This window comes from Choloepus didactylus, chromosome 5, assembly GCF_015220235.1.
Source record: "Choloepus didactylus isolate mChoDid1 chromosome 5, mChoDid1.pri, whole genome shotgun sequence".
NCBI lineage: Eukaryota > Metazoa > Chordata > Mammalia > Pilosa > Megalonychidae > Choloepus > Choloepus didactylus.
Genome location: NC_051311.1, coordinates 13837165 through 13858933, shown reverse-complemented (window position 1 = coordinate 13858933; position 21769 = coordinate 13837165).

The window sequence follows — 21769 nt, the reverse complement described above, 5'->3', positions numbered from 1 at the left end:
CCGCCCTTTTATGTATGTTATAATGAAACACAGGATCTGAAAACCCAGGTTGTTTTATCTTCAAACTCTGCAGTCAGCACCCTGTTTTGATGTTAGAGAAACGAAATGTTTTCATATCACTTCAATTTCCTGTACTCCTCTGCATCTTCTCAAACGCACATTTTCCAGCTCCCAAAACAAAACAAAACAAAAAAACACGTATGATTCTGTTTGTTTTGACTTTTCCACCATGGGCAGGAAGTATAACTTTATTCCCCTTGAGGAGTCGTTGGCAACTTTGTCTAATTTTGAACCTATCCAAATGCTTTTCTTAAGCAACAGAGCTAGGGTTTTCCCTTCAAAGTACCATTTTTCGAGAGGATGGGGTGGGGGGTGGGGAAGTAGCTCCCTTATGGGGTAGACTGATGGGGAAGACTCTCTGGGTTCTGCTTTTCTAGTTTACAACATTATGGCTTTTGTTTGAGGATGTGAAAGATGGTGGGAATATAGTTTATTTCCTTAGCCCCAAACTATTTTGACTGGTTGTCTATTCAGGTAGCCCATGGGACGCATTCGTCCGTCCATTCTGTCACTGTTTCAACAATGATTTGTTAAGTGACTCCCAAGGGCAGGCTGTGCTCTGGACACTGGGTTTACTGGGTGTCCCCCCTCTACTGGAGTACACGCTCTTGTTGGGGGAATAATTAGATAACCAATAAATGGACATGATGTTTTCAGGTTGTTGCAGTCCCAAGAAGACAACAAAATTGGGTGACTGATTCAGGGAGGGAGCGGGAGGGCTGATTCAGATGGGATGGTCAGGAAGGCCTCTTTACAGAGGAACAGCAGACATAAAGCCTCAGCTGAGAACTGGGACCAATTACATATATTTATTTGGCGAGGGATGGATTGGAGAGAAAACCAGGAGTCTTTGGAAAAAAAATGTTCCAAAAGGTGTTAAAATGAATTTCACCCAAATTTCTTTGCTTTACCAAATGCCCTCTTCTTCACTTGCGACATCATCTTCTTCCTGCTGATGGCTCAATGTGCCTGCTCTCTCTCTCTCTCTCTCTCTCTGTCTGTCTCTCTCTATCTCTCTATTGCACTGCAGTTTACCTTGAGGAAGACACTGCAATATGTTCATAGGTCCACTTGAATGAATTTTTCCCTCAAGGTCAAGTTGATGTGACATTTAAGAAAGCAAGATTAAAAAAAACAAACAAACTGCATCTATACTACTGACATTTTGGAAGAATTTCAACATTTCTGTGACTTTAATTGGCCTGAAAATATAGTGGGTGAAAAAGACTTTTTGGCAGTGTGTTGGCTAAGAGCAGAGAATGACATGTGGCTCTGAGAAGTTTATTTTGGGTCTCAAGCTGGCCAATGATTAGCCTGAGCCTGAATAACTTAGCTTAAGAGGCACTGAAGTAACAGAGGGCGGGGGTAGGAGCAGGGAGGGAGGGAGGAAGGAAATCATTAGGCATGAAGATAAGGGAAAAGCTGGGAAAAAAAAAAAAGTTGTGACATTTCAAAGTTGGTGAATATGTTGTGATCAAGTTATAGACTATGTTTCCCTGGTAAATTATTTCGATTGCATTCTAGTATTTAACTTGCTCAGTACGTTAGTGTCCTCAGGGGTTAGTTAGGCTGATGAAATCATATCAGTGATATCAGACAAAGTATCATTTAAGGCAAAAATAATTTATTAGAGAGTTTTCACATACTGATAGAAGTTTTAATTAAGCAGGAAGTTATAATTCTAATTTTTTAAGTGCCTAATCATATATAAAGCCAGAATTGACAGTTTTAAGGAGAAATTGAAAATGTTTTTTTAACATTCTTTTCTCAGTAATTTAAAGCTAAAAAAAATCAGCAAGGATATAGATGATTTGAACAACACAATTAACAAGAAATATGAAACAGCTAAATACACATATATATAATTGTACCTGTAGCCAGCTACTGGAAAATGCACATTCTTTTTAACTACATGTGGACTAGTTCAAATTAATTACTTAATAGGCTATAAAACAAATCTTACAAATTTCAAAGTCTCTAGCCACAGTGCAAATGAACTAGAAATGAATAGCAAATGAATAGCAGTATTATTTATAAGAGCTAAAAACTGGGAGAAACCCAAATGACCACCAACTGATGAATGAATACACAAAATGTGGTATATATGTGCAATGAAATATTATTAGGCCATAAATAGGAAGGAAATATGAATGCATGCTACAGCATGGATGAACCTGGAAAACACTATGCTAAGCGAAGGAAGTCAGACACAAAAGGCAGCATACTGTACGGTTTTATTTACGTGAAATGTCCAGAATAGCCAAATCCATAGAAACGGAAAGCAGATTAGCAACTGCTGGGGACGAGGGCAGGAGGTGATAGGGAGTGATAGCTAATGGGTACAGGGTTCTTTTGAGGGGTGATAAGAATGTCCTGGAATTAGATAGTGGTGATGGTTGTACAGCTTTGTGAATACACTAAAAGCCACTGAAGCAAATAAGTTTAAAATATGAATTTTATTGTATGTGAATTATATTTCAATTGAAAAAAATCTTGGCAGGCCCTGCCCCATCAAGATGGCAGAGTGAGACACTTTGGGGCTCCATCTACCCACAGAATCTTTGAAAACATCTTTGAAACATCAGCAAGAACTGGCAGAAATATCTTTCTCAAAGCTCCAGGAAATAATACATCTCAATAAAATTGAATTTAAAAAATAATAAAACAAAACAAAACAAAACAAAAAGCTCTAGGAGGAAAAAGACTGCAGTAACAGGGTGAGAGCAAAATTTAAAAAAAAAAAGGCTACTTTAAAATGGTACGATCCTTTAGTGCCGTGGCCGGCCCTTCCCCCAGCCTTCACCAGCTTTGTGCAGAGCTGGCCCATGCTTTCAGTGTGGGTCCTTGGTCCCGGTTCCACAGGGAGCACAGTAACCCTTGTGCACATACTGGGAGCAGGTATACCTGCTCCAATCTGTCTGGTGGTGGCCTGAGGGACTTACTGTCTCAGAACTTGCCCTGCACGTAGAAGGCAGCTTACTGAGCTCTCCTGCAGAACACTGTGAGAGAGTAGTCAAGTCTGGCTGCAGGACATACAGTGCAATGCCTTAGGACGATGAGGAAACTGTTTCCTAGGTAAGAAGGGACATTTGTATCTGTGTAAATAGGGAAATTCCCAGGGCCACACAGAAATACCCAAGACAAGATGCATGTGTAGAAAGGATCAGGGAAGCTGCTATGCTTTGGCCTGGAACTGTTCTCTAACCTCATTGTGCAAATAAGCCCTGAAGGAGAACACTCACACAGGCCAGTCTGCAAAGACTGGGAAAGGTGTTTCCAACTTTTCCTTTTTCACTTTTATTTTGTTAGCTTCTGGCATTCAAGGAAAACTCTGTCATAACACTAACTGGATACAAGCTTAAGGAACAGCTGCCTGAGTCTAGGATTCAGTGATAATACATCAAAATATCGAAACATATAGTTTTCAACAAAAGATTACAAAACATGTAAAGAAACAGGAAATGGTGGCACAGGAAAAGAAGAAAGTAAAGCATCAATTTCTGATGGGTATAGTAGGAATAAGTTCACAGAAATGTTGCTAAATTAGGTTACTTTCTTGGGGTAGAGTAGGAACATGTTGGAAGTAAAGTAGTTATCTTAGGTAAGTCTTTTTCTTTTTCTTACTCCCTTGTTATGGTCTCTTTGAAATGTTCTTTTATTGTATGTTTTTTTAAAATTTTTTTATTTTTTTTATTTTTCATACAGTTGATTAAAAAAAAAAAAAGTTAAAAAAAGAAAAAAACAAGGAAAAAAATATGCAGAGCCCCCTTAAGGAGCTGGTGGAGAATGCAGGGGTATTGGCCTGCCCCACTGCAATGGTTGCTGATGTGCTCACAGACATAGGGGACTGGTGGTTTGATGGGTTGAGCCCTCTACCACAGGATTTGCCCTTGGGCAGATTGTTGCTGCAAAGGAGAGGCTAGGCCTGCCTATGACTGTGCCTAAGAGCCTCCTCCTGAATGCCTCTTTGTTGCTCAGATGTGGCCCTCTCTCTTTCTAGCTAAGCCAACTTGGCAGGTGAAATCACTGCCCTCCCCACTATGTGGGATCACACACCCAGGGGAGTGAATCTCCCTGGCAACATGGAATATGACTCCCAGGAAGGAATGTATACCCGACATTGTGAGATGGAGAACATCTTCTTGATCAAAAGGGGGATGTGAATGGAAATGAAATAAACTTCAGTGGCAGAGAGATTCCAAAAGGAGCAGAGAGGTCACTCTGGTGGGCACTCTTACACACAATATAGACAACCCTTTTTAAGTTCTAAAGAATTGGGGTAGCTGTTGGTAGATAACTGAAACTATCAAACTACAACCCAGAACACATGAATCTTGAAGACAATTGTATAAAAATATAGCTTATGAGGGGTGACAATGGGATTGGGAAAGCCATAAGGACCACACTCCCCTTTGTCTAGTTTATGGATGGATGAGTAGAAAAATAGGGGAAGGAAACAAACAAACAAACAAACAGACAAAGGTACCCAGTGTTCTTTTTTACTTTAATTGCTCTTTTTCACTTTAATTATTATTCTTGTTATTTTTGTGTGTGTGGTAATGAAGGTGTCAGGGATTGATTTTGGTGATGAATGTACAACTATGTAATGGTGCTGTGAACAATCGAATGTACGATTTGTTTTGTATGATTGAGTGGTATGTGAATATATCTCAATGAAATGAATAATAAAAAAAAAGAAACCATCATTGAGGACCAAACTTGGGACAACTGGACACATACATTTAAAAAATATTCCTACTATGTTCAAAGAGTTAAAGGAAAACATAGACAATGAACTAAAGGAAATCAGGAAAATGGTGTTCTAGTTTGTTAATGCTGCCAGAATGCAAAACACTAGAAATGGATTGGCTTTTATAAAGGGGGTTTATTTTGTTACGCAGTTACAGTCTTAAGGCCATCAAGTGTCCAAGGTAGCACATCAACAATCGAGTACTTCACTGGAGGATGGCCATTGGTGTCTGGCAAACCTCTGTTAGCTGGGAAGACATGTGGCTGGCGTCTGCTCCGGAGTTCTGGTTTCAGAATGGCTTTCTCCTGGGATGTTCCTCTCCAGGCCACAGCTCCTCTTCAAAATGTTACTCTCGGTTGCTTTTGGGGCATTTGTCCTCTCTTAGCTTCTCCGGAGCAGAGTCTGTTTTCAATGGCTGTCTTCAAATTGTCTCTCATCTGCAGCTACTCTCTCAGCTTCCATGCATTCTTCAAAGTGTCCCTCTTGGCTGTAGCTCCTCTTCAAAATGTCACTCTCAGCTGCACTGAGTTCATTCTGTTTGTCACCTCATTTATATGGCTCCAGTGATTTAATTTAGACTCACACTGAATGAGTGGGGTAACAACTCCTTGGAAATTATCCAATCAGAGTCATCACCCACAGCTGGGTGGGGTGCATCTCCACGGAAACACTCAAAGAATTACAATCTAATTAACACTGATAGGTTTGCCCACACAAGATTACATCAAAGATAATGGTGTTTGGGGGACATAATACATTCAAACTGGCACAAATGGTAAGTGACCACAAAGAGAATATCAATAGAGAGATGGAAATTATGAAAAAAGACTCAAACAAAGCTGAAGATCACAGTAACAGAAATTAAAAATTCACCAGAGGAGTTCAACAGCAGATTGCAGCTAGCAAAAGAATGAATCAGTGAACTTGAAGATAAGACAATTGAAATCATCCAGAATGAAGAACAAAAAGAGGAAAAACTTAAGAAAAATGAACAAAGCTTGAGGAACCTGTGGGACGCCATCAAGCATACTAATGTTTACATGGTGGGAATCCCAGAAGGAAAAGAAAGAACGTTAAAAGAAATAATTGCAGGAAGCTTCCCAAATTTAACAAAAGACATGAATATACATCTCAAAGACACTTCAATGAACTCTGAGCAGGAGAAACCCAATATATGAATATAATGGCATATTATATTCAAACTGTTGAATACCAAAGGTAAAGAGAGAATTCTGAAAACCACAAGAGAGAAGCAATATGTCACATACAAGGGATTTGCAATAAGATTAAGTGCTAATTTCTCATAAAAAAAAACATGGAGGCAAGAGGGCAGTGGGATGACATATTTAAAGTATTGAAAACAAAACTTGCCAACCAAAATTCTATATCCAGAAAAACTGTCTTTCAAAAAATGAGGGCGAGATTAAGCCATTCCCAGATAAACAAAAGCTGAGGAAGTAGTTCATCACCACCAGACAGGCCCTACGCGAGATGCTAAAGGGAGATCTGCATGTTGAAAGGAAAGGACAACAGACAAAATATCAAAGCCACATAAAGAAATAAAGATCTCCAGTAAGGGTAATGATGGGGGTAAATATAAATGCCAGTATTATTGTATTTTTGGTTTGTTACTCCACTTTAAGCATCCTACAGGATCTAAAGGCATAAAATATATTTAGAAATCAGTGGTTTTGGACTAATAATGTATAAACAAGTAATTTGTGACAAGAATTACATAAGGGACACTAAGGGGTATAGAACATAATTTTTGTATACTTTTGAAGTTGTGTCTAAGCAAATGAGATTGTTATAGATTTGGGATGTGAAAATTAAGCTCCATGGTGATTACAAAGAAAATTTTGGAGGATTTGCAAGCTCATGGAGGCAGAAATTACAGTACAGGATGCCAGGGGTGGGGGGAAGGCAAATGGGGAGTTAATGCAAAATGTGTGTAGAGTTTCTGTTTGAGGAGAGGGGAAAGTTTTAGAAATGGAGGTGGTGAGGGTTCTATAACATAGTGAGTGTAATTAGTCCCATAGTGAGTGAGATGCTTGAGAGTGGTTGAGATGGGAAAGTTTGTGTTGTATATATGTTCCCACAATTAAAAACAGAAAGAAAAGAAAGAGCCACTTTAGATACCATGACAATTAAAGGCAATACATGATTTTGAATGGGATTCAATAAGGGAGGAGAGAAGGCTTAAAAAGACATTATTGGGACATATAAAAAAATTGGAATACAGACTGTAAGCTTTGTGTCATTGTTAATTTCCTGGACTTGACAACTGCACTTAAGGTGGGCGTGTAAGTGAATATCCTGTTCTTAGGAAATGTGCCTGGCAATATTAAGTGTTCAAGGAGCATGATGTATACAATCTACGCTCATGTGTTCAGAAAATGGATTGATAAATAGACAGACAGAGAGATTGATAGATAGAGGAATTGATAGATCAATGGATAGGCAGAATGAAATGGCAATGGGGGAAAAGTTTAAATTGGTGAATCTGGGTATCTGGGTGATAGGGGTATGTTGGAGTTCTCTATATGGAATTTGTATTTTTTTTTTTTTTTTGTAACTGTTCTTTAAGCTTGAAAGTATTTCAAAATGAAAAGTTTAAAATTAAAAAATGATCTTGGCAGGCATGATAAAGTAATGTCTCAGACAGAAATTTCTAGCTTACATGCTCGTATTAGAAAAGAAGAAAGAGAAAATGAAAAAATAGATGACCTCTGCACCCACCTTAAGAAGACAGAAAGGAAGAAACAACTGAATAAGCCCAGAACAGTAGAAGAAATAATAAAATAAAAGCAGAAATAAATGAAATAGAAAGCAAAGACACAGGATTATCAAAGCCAAAAGTTGCTTAAAATGATGAACTTCTAGTAAGACAGGTCAAGGAAAAAGACAGAATGAAGGTTGTAACTACAGATGCAGCAGAGACTAAATTTTAGATGTTAATATACTTAAACATTTAGGTGAAATTTAAAAATTCTTAGAAAAATATAAATTATTAAAACAGACTTAAGAAATAATAAAACCTTGAAAGATCCTATAATTCTTAAAGAATTTGATTCAGTAGTTAAAAATCTCAGAAATAAACACTAGTCCCAGATGTTTTTATAGCTAATGTCCACTATATATTTAAGGAACACATGGTTCGAAGCTTACACAAACTCTTTCAAAAAAATGGAAAAAGAGAGCACACTTCTTATTCATATATGAGACTAATATATTCTCGATCCCCAAAGCAGGCAAGGACATTCAAGAGGAAGAAAAATCCCAGACCAATGTTCCTCATAAATCGAGAGGCAAAAATCCTAAATAAAATATTAGCAAACTAGAGCCAAGAATGATCCAGTAGGGTTTACTTCTGGCATGATTAATTTAACATTCAAAAATGTATTAATATATTAATATAATCCATCACAATGATAGTAGAAAGAAGAAATACAGCTGAAAGGAGGCAGTAAAAGATCTGTTGAAATTTGTCAAGTATTCATGATAGAAACCGTAGCAAGCTAGGATAAGGATGGAATTTCCTTTACATACAACAAACAGCTTATTAGTGGAGAATGATAAAAAGCAATCCCTTTAAAATTAGGAAGGAAACAAGGGTGGCTGCTGTTAGCATTGCTAACCAACATTGCTCTGGAGTGCAAGCCAGTGCAATAAGACAGGCCAAAAAAAAGTGTACAGATCAGAAAAGAAGAGAACAAAACACCAGCATTTGCAGATGATATGATTGCCCACATAGAAAATGCAAAGGAATCTATGAATTGTGAGAAATCTCACACATTTCCATATTGGTCAGGGTCTCTTCGGGAAACAGGTGTCATCTTCAAATGCACAGTTTAATGTGTGGAAAGGGATGGGCAGGGTTAAGGGAAACCAACAATGATGACTAAGGCCCCATGGATGGAGATAGAAGATCCCTGGGCTCCAAGGGGCAAGGGTGGAAGTGGAGTGGTCAGGAGAACGTGGAGAGAGAGTTGCAGATGTAGGAAAGGGCTGCAGATGGGAGCTGTGGCCCAGTAGAAGGGCACCAGCCACATCAGCTGGCCGTGGAAAGGAGGGGCCAGGGGTGCTCACTACTGCCCTCTAAGCTCCTGCTGGTGCTTTCCATTTCCACCCTCCTGGGAGTAGAATTCAAGGGAGCAGAAGGATGTAGTCCCCAGAGTTAGTCTCCTGGGCACAGAGCATGAGGGCAAGGGCAGAGTGTGGACTTGGAGAGGAAGGAAATATACTGCACAAATCTAATCAATGCTATGCAGGTCCTTTATGTAGAAAATTAAACAAGGGTATTGGGTTATCATAAAGAACATCTCTTAATGGAGAGATGACCATGTTCATGCTAGAAAGACATGGTAAAACTGTCACCTCCAAATGATTATAGATTTAGTGCTATTTCAATAAATATGCCAAGATAGCTTTTGTAGAACTTTATATGTGGATTCTAAAATTTAAATGGAAGAGCAAATTGAAAAAGTGAGACACTCTGAAGAAAAATCAGGTAGGGGCTATGGCTCTATAAGATATCAAGACTTGTTATAAAGCTTTAGCAAGTAAAACAGAGTCCATTAGTACAGGGAGAGCCAAAGATCAGGAAGAGATCTGTCAAATGTAGAAACTTGATAATGACAGAGCTGACAATTGCAGATCAGTGCAAAAATGATGGATTATTCAATAAATGGTGCTGAGATGATTGATTATATATATGGGAAAAAGGAAAAACTGTCTGTGCTGGTTTGGAGCTGTTATGTACCACAGAAAAGGCCATGTTCTTTTAATCCATTTTTGTGGGTCAGACGTACTGTGGGTGGGACCTTTTGGTTAGGCTATTTCAATCGAGATGTGACTCAGCCCATTCAAGGTGGGTCTTGATCCTTTACGGGAGTCCTTTGTGAGAGGGTAAAAGGCAGAGACATTTGGAGGGAGCTCAGAGAGGGAGAAATACCCTGTAGATGCTAAGAGAGGACACAGAGATGCTCAGAGAGGAAGCCACTGGAATCAGAAGCTGAAAGCAATGAAACCCAGGAGTGAAGGACCAGCAGACGCTGGCCATGTGCCTTGCTCTCTGACAAAAGAACCCCGAATGCCAGCAGCCTTTCTTCAGAGAAGGTATCCTCTTGTTGATGCCTTAATTTGGACATTTTCACAGCCTTAGAATTGTAACTTGTAACTTAATAAACCCCATTGTTAAAAGCCAACCTGCGGTCGCGGTTACTGCTTCTAGGGGGAGGGGCGGCCGGTAGCTGAGCCCTCAGCTCTCGGGGCTGCTTAAAGGGTACCGGCGGCGGGGGCTCTTTCCCGGAGGCGAGGGCGAGGCGGAGGACTTGGCTGGGTCCTCGGCGGGAGGCGTGCAAGGTGTGGAGGGCGGCGATAAGGACAAGACACTCTTCATCCAGTAGGAGTATGCGCCAAAGAGATTTATTCAGGGGTGATTACAGGTTATATAGGCTGGTAAGAAGGGCAGGGCAGGAAAGGAGGTGAAGTAGCCTTAAATGGCAATATTGAAGGGAGAGGGGCTAGGATTGGTTCTGAGAGGACGCAGGAGCCGTTTTTGCAGCGGGCGGGAGTTGTTCCGGCCACGGTGCATGCGCGCTGGCGGTGGCAGGAGTTGCCTTGGCACAGGGGAGTGTGCGGGTAAGATAAGGAAGTGGGGAAAGGGCGGTTGGGAGAAAGGCGGTTTCCTCCGGCAAGCCTCCCCTGCCAGTGGCATTTTGGGTGAGGAAAAGGGAGCTGCCCTTACCTCGCTCCCCAGGCTCGGGGGGGCTGCAGAGGGCACTAACGCCCGTACCTACTACCCTCCCCAGGGGGTGATCAGGTCCCCTGGCCCAGGCCTGGCAAGCCGAGGTGCAAGCTCAGTCACCCGCAATTCCCCTTTCTTTTCTAATTAGAGGAAGAGGCTTTACCGGAGAGGCCCACTACGAGTGAGGGAAGGGGGAGGTTAGGGAAGGGAAAAAGGGGTTGACGGTGGCTCAGCGAGGCTGGAGCTCAGTGTTGGTGTGGTGCCCGGGCGCTTGACAATGGCTTCGCTGCAGCGGGCTGGGCGAAGGTGAGGGGTTTAAAGTTCAGGGGTTCAGAGAAGCTGGAACTCGAGGTGAGAGCGATGTTCAGGTGATTGAGAAGGGCCTCGCGGTTGGCGAGTCGACCGGTGGCGTTGAGGTCGCGGAGGGTTGGCTGTCATCTTGGAGTGGGGGGCGTCAGAGGTGGCGAGTCGCTGATACTGGATTTGCACGAATGAGGAAAAAATGGCATCCGTTTGTTTTTTTACAAGCTGGACAATTTTGCGGATGAGGCAGGGTCCTAAGATGAGAGCTAGAATAATTATTAATAAGGGGCCAAGAAAAGGAAGGATGTATGGGAGGATGGGAGTGAAAAAACTGGACCAATAACTGGTGGCTTCACGATCTCTTTTACGCTTTTCCAGTCCCTCTCGGACCCTTTTCAGGCTGTCCTCGACGAGACCTGTGGAATTGGCATATACACAGCACTCTTCTCCTAGGGCGGCGCAGAGGCCTCCTTCTTTGAGGAGGAGAAGGTCAAGACCTCGGCGGTTTTGGAGCACTACCTCAGAGAGGGAATTGACAGAATTTTTTAGATGGTAAATAGCGTTTTGTAAGTGATGAATGTCTTCGTCAACAGCCGCCCTGAGGTGAGTTAGGGCGGAGCCTTGACTGGCTAGTGCAGCGATTCCGGTGCCAGTGCCGGCAAGACCTAGGAGGGAGGCAATTGTGAGGGCAGTGATGGGCTCTCGCTTTTGCAGAAGGGCAGGAGCTGCAGTTCTTTCCAGACGGAGGAAGAAGTCTTCTTCGCTGTGGTATAAGACCCTAGGGATAAGGACAATTAGGAGGCAAGTTTCTTTATATTCACTGATGACATTCGTGCTGAGACAGGGGGTAAGTCCTGTAGAGGAGCAGAGCCATTGGGAGGAGTTATGAGGAATGAGAAATTTTGCCGAGCTGCTGGGAGATGAGTAGCTGGCACAGGCAGTGAGGTCGGGAGAGTTACTGGAGCGAGGGCGGACGCACTTTCCCGTATAGGAGACTGAATGAAAGGTTAGGGGGACGGCAGAGGTATTCCAAATGCATTCTAAGGGGCTGTTTTCTGTGCTTTCTGAAAAGGAGAGGTTGGAGGCAACGGGCTCGTATAGTGAGGAAGAGGTGGAGAGGCAGAGCCAGCAGGATGAGGTAAAATTGGGGTTGGAGGAGTTTACTGAGGTAAAGGCGGCTTGGATGAGGCTGAGGAGGGGAGAGGAATAACGAGAAGGGGGCAGAGGAAGCTGGGGTGGTGGGGTTTGAGATGTAGTTGAAGTGCGTTTAGTCGGAGCTAAGGTGCGGCTGGAGGGCTGTGGAAAAAGAGGGTTAATGACCTTGTTGGGACTAATGTTAAAGGGCCTTTTTATAACAGTATTTTTCTTTGGTTGGTTTATTGCCTCCTTTCTTATGAATATAAGGGTTCCCCGATCGAACCCCGATAGCCAAATTCGGAAGCCCCAAGTTTTACCCAAGAGCCAAGACGTATCGGCAGGGTTTTGTATGGTGAGCATTAGTCTTTTAGGACAAAGGTACCTGTTGAAATAGCGATAGCCTGAATTTTGGCAAGAATACGGGATTACTGCGAGGTTTAGAAATTTGTCAGGGACAGAAGGTTTCCAGCCAGTGGCTAATGTTTCACACCCCCAGTACGGGCAGTAATAGTTTGTTGGGGATTTGCAGTAGGATTTTCCAGGATTTGAAGCTGGACACATATAATAATCCTGAATATTTAGGCTGCCTGGATAACCAGGAGGTTTTGGATTAGGAGGGACAAACAGATCAATGGCATAAAAGACGAAGGAGGGAGATCCCGCTGTGGTGTTGGAAAAAATTATTGTGGAGTCTTTCCAACGCGCAAGGGTCCACTTCCAAGGCTGGTGGGGATCGCCCTGGGTAGAAGAGGCAAGAACTAACATGACCATTAGAAGGGAGGTTATGCTTGGGTGAGGGTTGAGAGGGTGTATGACATGGTGTTTTGCCTGTTTATAGAGGCGTATAATTTCTCTAATTTCTCACCGCTGCTGCGCTCTGCTCGGACTGGGGTTTAGGCCCAGGTGTACTGTAGTCATCTGGTGCACCAGGCTGCGGAGACGACGGCGTTCCCGTCTCGTTGAACACGTGGTTGCTGGTGGCGGGCCGGATTGCCCTTCCTGGGATTCATATTGGTTGTGCTGCATCATCTGGGAAAACACAAGCAAACCCGCGCCCCTGGGCGAGAAGTGGGGAGGGACCTTTCCAGGTATTATTCTCCGGGTTCTTCCAGTAAACCATCGGGGCCTGGGTGGGCCTATACGAGGGCCCCCAATGTTTATGTAGGGGCGAAAGCCCTTCCTTATTGAATGTGAGTAGATTAAGGTGAATAAGGGCTGCTATAACAAGGTCCCCTGGAGTTGCCTGGGGGAGCATTGCCCTTTCTTTCTCAATTTGTATTTTTAAGCGGCGATGGATTGCTTCTACAATGGCTTGCCCCTGTGGATTATAGGGGATGCCGAAATGATGGGTGATGTTATATAATTGAAGAAAAGCCGCAAAAGAGGCACTGCGATAGGCAGGCCCATTGTCCGTTTTTAGGTCCCAGGGGACTCCCATGAAGAGAATTCCTTGTCTCAGGGCTTTGATACAATATTTGGTCGTTTCCCCGGCAAGGGGGACTGCATAACACATGGCCGAGAAGGTGTCAATTATTACATGCACATATTTGAGGCGCCCAAAGGACGGAACATGAGTTACATCCATTTGCCATCTAGAATTTGGTTTTAAGCCTCGTGGGTTGACTCCTTGAGGTTGTAAGGGGCCAAGTGGCGCAAAGGGTGCACAAGTTGCACAATTGCGGACAAGATGTTTACAGGTATTTAAGGGAAGGTCACATAGATGATGTAACGACGTAGCCGAAAAGTGAAACCTGGAATGCAATAACTTGGCCTGGTTAACAGCGTCCCCCGGAGGGGTCGCTGTGTTAGTTAGCATAGCTTGGGTAGTCTGAGCTGAGACCGCTTGGTCTACTATACTGTTGCCATTAGCCAAGGGCCCCGGAAGGCCTGAGTGACTACGAATGTGGCTAACGAACCAAGGATCTTGTCTATGCTCTAAGATGCTTCTGAGGTTAGAAAGTGCTTTATCGATGGCCGAGTTCCCAGGGAAAAAGGTGGAAAATGCAAGGACTCGGCAGACCTGATACGTGTAGAGGCTGTCAGTGAAAATGTTTACTGGGTGGCTGCAGTGGGCGTTTAGTGCGTATGACACTGCCAGAATTTCCCCCACTTGGACCGAATGAAGGTTGACATAACTGAATAGGCGGGGTTCCGGATGGTCCTGCGAATAAGAGAGGAAGGCGAAACGGGTTTTGGAGGCGTCAGTAAAGACGGTATTGGCACCCGGGATGGGTGCAGAGGAGGGGAAAGGATGGAAGGGGCTGCGGAAGGGAAGCTTGGCGAGTCCCTGTAACAGCCGATGGCTAGGATAGTGGCAGCTGAATTCCCCCTGAAATCCTTCTAAAAGGATTTGCATGTCCGGGTTGTCACGTATAAGCAGGCGGGTTTGGCCTGTGTCTAGGGGCCAAACAATTTTTTCTGGCGGCTCTCCGAATACATGAACAGCCAAGGTAACTAGATCTGAAGCTAGGCTGATCCAGAGCCGCACTGCGGGGCAAATCTTCCTAAGTCGACTTTTAGCGGGATGCGCCCAAAGTAGAGGGCCTTCCTGCCACAGGCAGCCCATGGGTGTGCCGGGCGTAGGGAGGATGAGTGCTATAAGATTGCCCTCCTTAGTGCTGAATCTGTTGAGACAGCAGGCAGCAAGTGCCTTGTTAATTGCGGCAATGGCTTCTTTTGCCTCCTGGGTGAGCTTAATGCGCCGGGAGATTGCTAGCGGCGGGGCTTCAGGGACACTCAGCAGCATAAAGAGTGGTTGTAGCTGCGCTGTGGTGATCGGCAACGCAGAGCGGAGCCAATTGATTTGACCGCAGAGCTGTTGAAGCTCAGTGATAGTGACCCGGTCCGGTATGTCCAGCTGGGGAGCGGACGGAGCAATGGTTTTATCAATACTAAACCCTAAGAAGGCTAATGGTGGCACAATTTGAACTTTATCGGGTTGAATCGTAAGGCCGAGGTCAGCTAAATTAGTGGTGAGGTCTTTGAGGATTAGAGGAAGCGTCTCGGCGTCTTCAGAGGCCACTAAGATGTCATCCATGTAATGGATGAGCATGGCCTGCTTTCGCAGGGGGGCCACTGCGTGATTAACATACATCTGGCAGATGGCCGGACTGTTACGCATCCCTTGAGGGAGGACTTTCCATTGGTACCTATTAGCCGCGCCCGCGTGATTGGGGACGGGAACTGTAAAGGCAAAGCGCGGGCGGTCTCGCTCATGTAGCGGGATGGAAAAGAAACAGTCTTTGATGTCAATGGTGGCTACGTGATAGTGAGCCGGGATGGCTACCGGATGGGGAAGGCCAGGCTGCGGGGAACCCATGGGAAGAATATGCTTATTGATTTCCCGCAGATCATTGAGGAGCCTAAATTTCCCTGTGGTTTTTTTATGAATAACAAATACTGGCGAATTATTGGGACTAGTAGAAGGTTCTATGTGGCCAGCATTCAATTGTTCTTGTACGAGGGCTTGGAGTACTACCAATTTATGCGTGGGAAGGGGCCACTGCTCCACCCATATAGGTTCCTCAGTATCCCACTGCAGAGGAACGGGCGCTGGAGGTGTTAAACGAGCAGTGGCGCACATTATTGGGGGGGCTGCGTGGTAAGCACTGCCCCAGAGGCGGCGAGGATGTCACGGCCCCATAAAATTTGGTCTATGGTGTGTAGAAATAACGGGCGGAAGGTACCTGAGTGGCCTTCTCCATCCTCCCACTTAATGGGTCTTATGGCCTGAAGAGAAGTAGAGGTACCAGTGGCTCCCACTACCGAGGGACCATCAAGAACCATGCACATGGTGGCATATTGAGCGGGCATGCAAGAGATTTCTGCCCCTGAATCGAGCGTGCCTGTGTACCATTGCCCCTCTATTTTTAACTTACGAGTAGGTTTTTCTGGAGTGAGGGGGACTGTCCAGAGAAGCGTTTTATTGTTGGAGCATTGATTAGTTTTATTGGAACCGGCCGGCACGCTGCCTCTTAGGGGCGGGGCTGAGGCTTGCCCCGCTTGGAGTTTAAAGCCTGCTCAGTGCTTTGGTGTTGACTACCGCCAGGGCACCAGGGATAGCAGAATTTTTTTAAATCTTTCTCATTAAGGTCTCTGTGGCTGCTTTTGCAATCGCGCGCCCAGTGATAACCACGTTGGCAGCGCGGGCATGGAGTGGGAGGGGGGCGCCCATTGCGTTGCATGGGAGGCGGGCGTTTGACCTCCGTATTGGGGCATTCCCTGGCAAAATGACCGCTTTGCCCGCATTTAAAGCAGCCGGTGGTGGCGGCTAAGGCGGCAGTGACGGCGCCAGAGACAGCCTGGGCTAGAGACGTGGCAGCTGGATCAAAGGCGCTGCAGGCGAGAACCCAGTCATCTATCCTTTTTTTCCCGCAAGGGAAGAATGGCTTGCTTACAGGGGGGGTTAGCTCCTTCTAGAATGAGTTCGCGGGTGAGCGCTAACTGGGCTTGGGGGTCGGTAACTTTTCTAGCACAGGCCTCTTCAACCCTGGAAACGAAGGTGGCAAAAGGTTCGTTTGGCTCCTGGAGGAGCTTGGTAAATTTGTCAGGTCGACGGGCAGAGCAATTGGCAAACGCGCGTAAGGCAATGCCTCTGAGGACAGTCCAGAAGGTGGCAGGGACATTAATATAAGCAGACGCATTTAGAAATGCTCCAGTGCCCAAATAGGCTTCAGGGGGATGATAGACTCCAAGGGCTGCGTCTTGCTCACTTTGCTGAGCTGCTTCTGCCTGGAAGTGAGCACGCCAGTCGACAAACTGACCGGGGTTAAGAATGGAACGGGCAAGCGAGGCCCAGTCTTGGGGGATGCAATAGTCCATGCCGAGATCCTGCAGTATTTGGGAAGCGTATGGGCTACCTAACCCGTCCTCCTTGACGGCCCTGCGAAGCTGCTTGATAGTATCTGAGTCAATGGGATACCAGTCATACGGTTTCTGTGGGGTGGGGGCAAGGTTAAGAGGAAAGCAGCGAAAAGCACGAGAGAAAGGAGGACGCGCTTGAAGAGGGCTTGGCGCGGGAGTGGGGGTAGGGGGAGCGTTGCCCCAAGGGTTGCCTTGAGGTGTAGAAGGCAGCCAGGGGTTGTTAGTCGGCAGGGTGGGAGGAGCTGCCGGTAGCGGCTCCGAGGGGGAGCCCGCCGAAGGGGGAGGCGGGAGTGGGAGGCCCCAAGCGTCGCAAGATGGCGGCGCGGTGGGCGTGGCTAAGACACAAGATGGTGGATCAGCCCCGCCCTGTGAAAGGGCGGGGTTCAAGGCATAAGATGGTGGACTAACTCCGCCCTGTGAAAGGGCGGGGTAAAGCGTACGCGGTTTTCGGCCCAGCTTAGGGCTGATGTCATCGCCGGAGCATTTCCTCCCCTCGATGGAAGAAGAAGGAGGAAGTTCGCCATCTTGGCGTGGCTCAGTGTTATTTTGCTTTTTGGGAGTCACCTCGAGCGCGTTGTTAATCTGCTCGACTAAGGACTCCGTGTCCGAGTCATGATTTGAATTAGTATCGCTATCTGAATCTGTTGGCTGGGTTGATAGGGCCTCCTTGGATTTAACGGGGCCTCGATCAGGGGGGAGGGAGCCTTGAAGGCAGGAGCGGATGGTTATCAAGGTGGGGAGCAAGCCGGGAGGGAAGCGCTTGCTCTCATGTTCCATGGCGTTGGTGACCCGATCAATAAGGCGATCATAAGTAACAGGGTCCCAAAGATGGCAAGTGGTGAGCCATGAGTTAAAGGGCAGCAGGAGGTCCCAGTATACTTGCAGCTGCCGAACAGACACTTTGTAGCGATGAGTGTCTAGGAGACCCGCTAGAGCACGAACTTGAGGTGCCTGGCACGTAGACAGACGATTACCCATAGCTGAGGGGGGAGGAGGGGGGGGTTGTTTACCGAGCAGAGAGAATGAGATAAACTGTGGCTGCGAGGCCGAAGGAGACGGCGAGAGCGGAAAGCAGTGCCCTTTGGCAACGGGAGCAGTCGGGGGGGACGGTTGCAAAGAGGCACACGGCGCCAAATGAGGAAACAAAGTTACAAAGAACCACAGCAAAGTAATGGAGGGGAAGAGGGAGAGCGTTAGGAGGAACGGGGGTCATAGAAGTGCGCATACAAGAGGACGAAGAGAGCTCTCCTTGGCGCACACTCCCACCGGACGAAGAGAGCGTGGGGGAAGGGAGGAGCGGCTTCGGAGCAGTGAACCTCCCACGGCTCCGGAAGCGGCGAAGGAGAGGCGGCCCTTACCTTGCAGGCGAGGAAACGGGAAGCTGGAGAGGCGTCCGGGCGAGCGGGCGACCTGCCGAACTGTTGTGTGGAGACGCTTCCTCACACGGGGCACCAGTTGCGGTCGCGGTTACTGCTTCTAGGGGGAGGGGCGGCCGGTAGCTGAGCCCTCAGCTCTCGGGGCTGCTTAAAGGGTACCGGCGGCGGGGGCTCTTTCCCGGAGGCGAGGGCGAGGCGGAGGACTTGGCCGGGTCCTCGGCGGGAGGCGTGCAAGGTGTGGAGGGCGGCGATAAGGACAAGACACTCTTCATCCAGTAGGAGTATGCGCCAAAGAGATTTATTCAGGGGTGATCACAGGTTATATAGGCTGGTAAGAAGGGCAGGGCAGGAAAGGAGGTGAAGCAGCCTTAAATGGCAATATTGAAGGGAGAGGGGCTAGGATTGGTTCTGAGAGGACGCAGGAGCCGTTGCAGCGGGCGGGAGTTGTTCCGGCCACGGTGCATGCGCGCTGGCGGTGGCAGGAGTTGCCTTGGCACAGGGGAGTGTGCGGGTAAGATAAGGAAGTGGGGAAAGGGCGGTTGGGAGAAAGGCGGTTTCCTCCGGCAAGCCTCCCCTGCCAGTGGCATTTTGGGTGAGGAAAAGGGAGCTGCCTTGACCTCGCTCCCCAGGCTCGGGGGGGCTGCAGAGGGCACTCACGCCCGTACCTACTACCCTCCCCAGGGGGTGATCAGGTCCCCTGGCCCAGGCCTGGCAAGCCGAGGTACAAGCTCAGTCACCCGCACCAACCCATTCCTGGTATATTGCATTTGGGCAGCTTTAGCAAACCTAAACACTGCCTCATTGTCGCACTCACATGATGATGCTGAAGCTAGAGCGCATGCTGGATTAAACTCCGAATGTGAGAGACAAAATTTAAAAATACTTAGAAGAAAATATACAATATCTTTATGACTCTGGGATCCAGTGGGATTTCTAAAATAAGAGCAAAGGGCACAAACTGTGAAGGAAAAGATCGATAAATTCAACCACAATAAAATTAAGACCTTCTGTCCTTCAAAAGTCCCCAATGAGAAAGTGAAAAGGCAAGTCATAATCTGGGATGTTTGCAACACATAACTGAAAGGATTGGTGTGTGTGTGTGTGTGTGTGTGTGTGTGTGTGTGTGTGTGTGTATACACACAGACATGCATACATACATGTAGATTAATAAGGAAAAGACAAACACCCCAAGAAAAAAGTGGTAAAAATTCTGAACAGGCCAGCCACAAAAGAGGCACATGAATGGCTAGTAAAGGAATAAAAAGTGCTCAATCTCAATAGCAATCAGGGCAACCCATAATGAGTGATCATTGCACACATTCCAGAATGGCCAAGATTAAATTCTTGCAACATTAAGTGTTGGTGGGCATGTGAAATACAAGGAACTGTCAAACACTGCTGTGTTTGTGCAAATTGGTAAAACCATTTTAGAAAATTAGGAATTAAGTCGAATGCATACATACCCTACAAACTAGCAATTTGACCACTTTTCACCTACAAAATTCACAATTTTATGTGATTCAACCTACCTACGTACCCTAAAGAAACTTTTGCACTTTTGGACCAAGAGACATGGAGAGAACACTAGTCATAGAAAAATTGCTTGTTAAAAACATGGTGTCATGCAAAAATTAGAACAGAATAAAACAAACTACAAACTAAATTGTAGGAGTGCTTACCTAGGGCTCAAAACCAGGCAAATTTAAGAGATAATGTTATTCAGGGATGCATTCACATCTGATAAGTTTATAAAGAAAATCAAGGAGCAGATTTAACTAAAACTCAATAGTTATCCCTTAGAAGGAAGGAGAGTTGTGTATCTGGGTAGGGCTGTCAATGGGATTTCCAATAAATACGCATGTTTGTTATTTAAGATGCATAATGAGTACATGGGTGTTTGTTTCATTTATTTTAAGTTATTCTGTAAACTGTACATGTATGTTGTATGTATTCTTTTCTATATTGTATATAGAAAATGAAAAGTTTTTAAAAAAATAGAGTAAATTAGAAGGAAAAAAGGCATCCATCTAACTTCCTTTTCATATTATAGCCCTTGAAATGATCATCCCTTGTAAGTCTTGTTTCCTTTGTGTTACGCCCCCTGGTATTTAATTATCTTTACATCATTTGCAGACCAATTTATCTTCTCCACTGCCTACAGTTGGGTCTGTAGCATAGCCGACACTCAATAAATAGCTTTTATTGCTGAATGAGGCAACCAACTAACCAAATGTGAAAAGGTTCAATTTCTCCAATAGCTAAAAACACTTCAAATCAAATCAAGATGTGATTTTTATCCAAAAAACTTAATAAAATAAAAAAATGAGATTTGTGTTTGGGAGTGTGTGAGTAATCCTTTGTTCATATATTGTTGGTGGAAACGTAAAATATAAATAGTGGATAATTTGGAAAGTCTAAAAGAATAAATTCTACCTATAAGAATTTATTATCATAAGATGGTCACAGATGTGGGTAAAGATTTACATTTAATACAGTACTCAATAATTACAGAAAAGGTCCATGTTTGACAATAAGAGTTTGATTAAATAAACTATGGTATATACATACATATAATGGAATAGTACAGAATTATTAATGTGGTACAAAATAGATGATGAAATAAAATATCTCATGACACTTTTTAGCAAAAATCAGGTTAAAACTCTATATATAGAATGATTCCATGTTTTTAAAAAATGCACATTTATGTACAGACAAAGGATAGAAAGGATATACGTAGTCCCTGGCTCATAATAGGTGCAAAATAAATAGATGAATAAAGGAGTGAGTGAAAATATACCACAATGGTAGCAATGGTTAATTTTGTGCTAAGGCTATGGATGACAATAATTTTCTTCTTTTTTTTTGCACACACACACACACACACATACACATCCTAATATTTTAAATAACCCTCATGTATCACAGCCACAATAAAGAAAGATCCAAATAATTAAAATTAAATGTATGCACTATCTATATATAACCACCTTGTTTTGGGTCACACTGGGTACAACATTACCATGTAGGAGTTTATTGAATGTCTTTGAAGGAGAGGATGGCATTAAGAACTGCTTCTTCCTAAGCTTCTTTGAGACTGGTTTATTACATTATCTTGCAGGTATGAATCCTTTAAAAAAAAATGTTTGTGTGTTTCTGTCCCAATTCTGAAAGTGCCTGCTTTAAACCTTAAACTACTTGGCTGAGATGGAAGCAGCTGGCTGCAGGTGTGCTCCCTCTTGCTTGGGATGCCCACCAGCTCAGCCCAGAGGAGGGGTCCAGGCAGGCTCAGGGCTCCAGCTCTGGATTTCCACCCAGAGGCTGCAAATAGCCTCTGAGACTATTACTTTCAAGACCCCACAGGCTATGTGTCTCAACGACCCCCAGCCATTGAGCCTGAGAAAGTCTTCACTGGGATACACTTGGTTGGGTCCTGCCTACTATTACTTACAAACTTTTGATTTAGGGCTTTTATTTTCCTAAACTCCCTGTGCCAGTTTGGATGTATTATGTCCCCCCAAACACCATTAT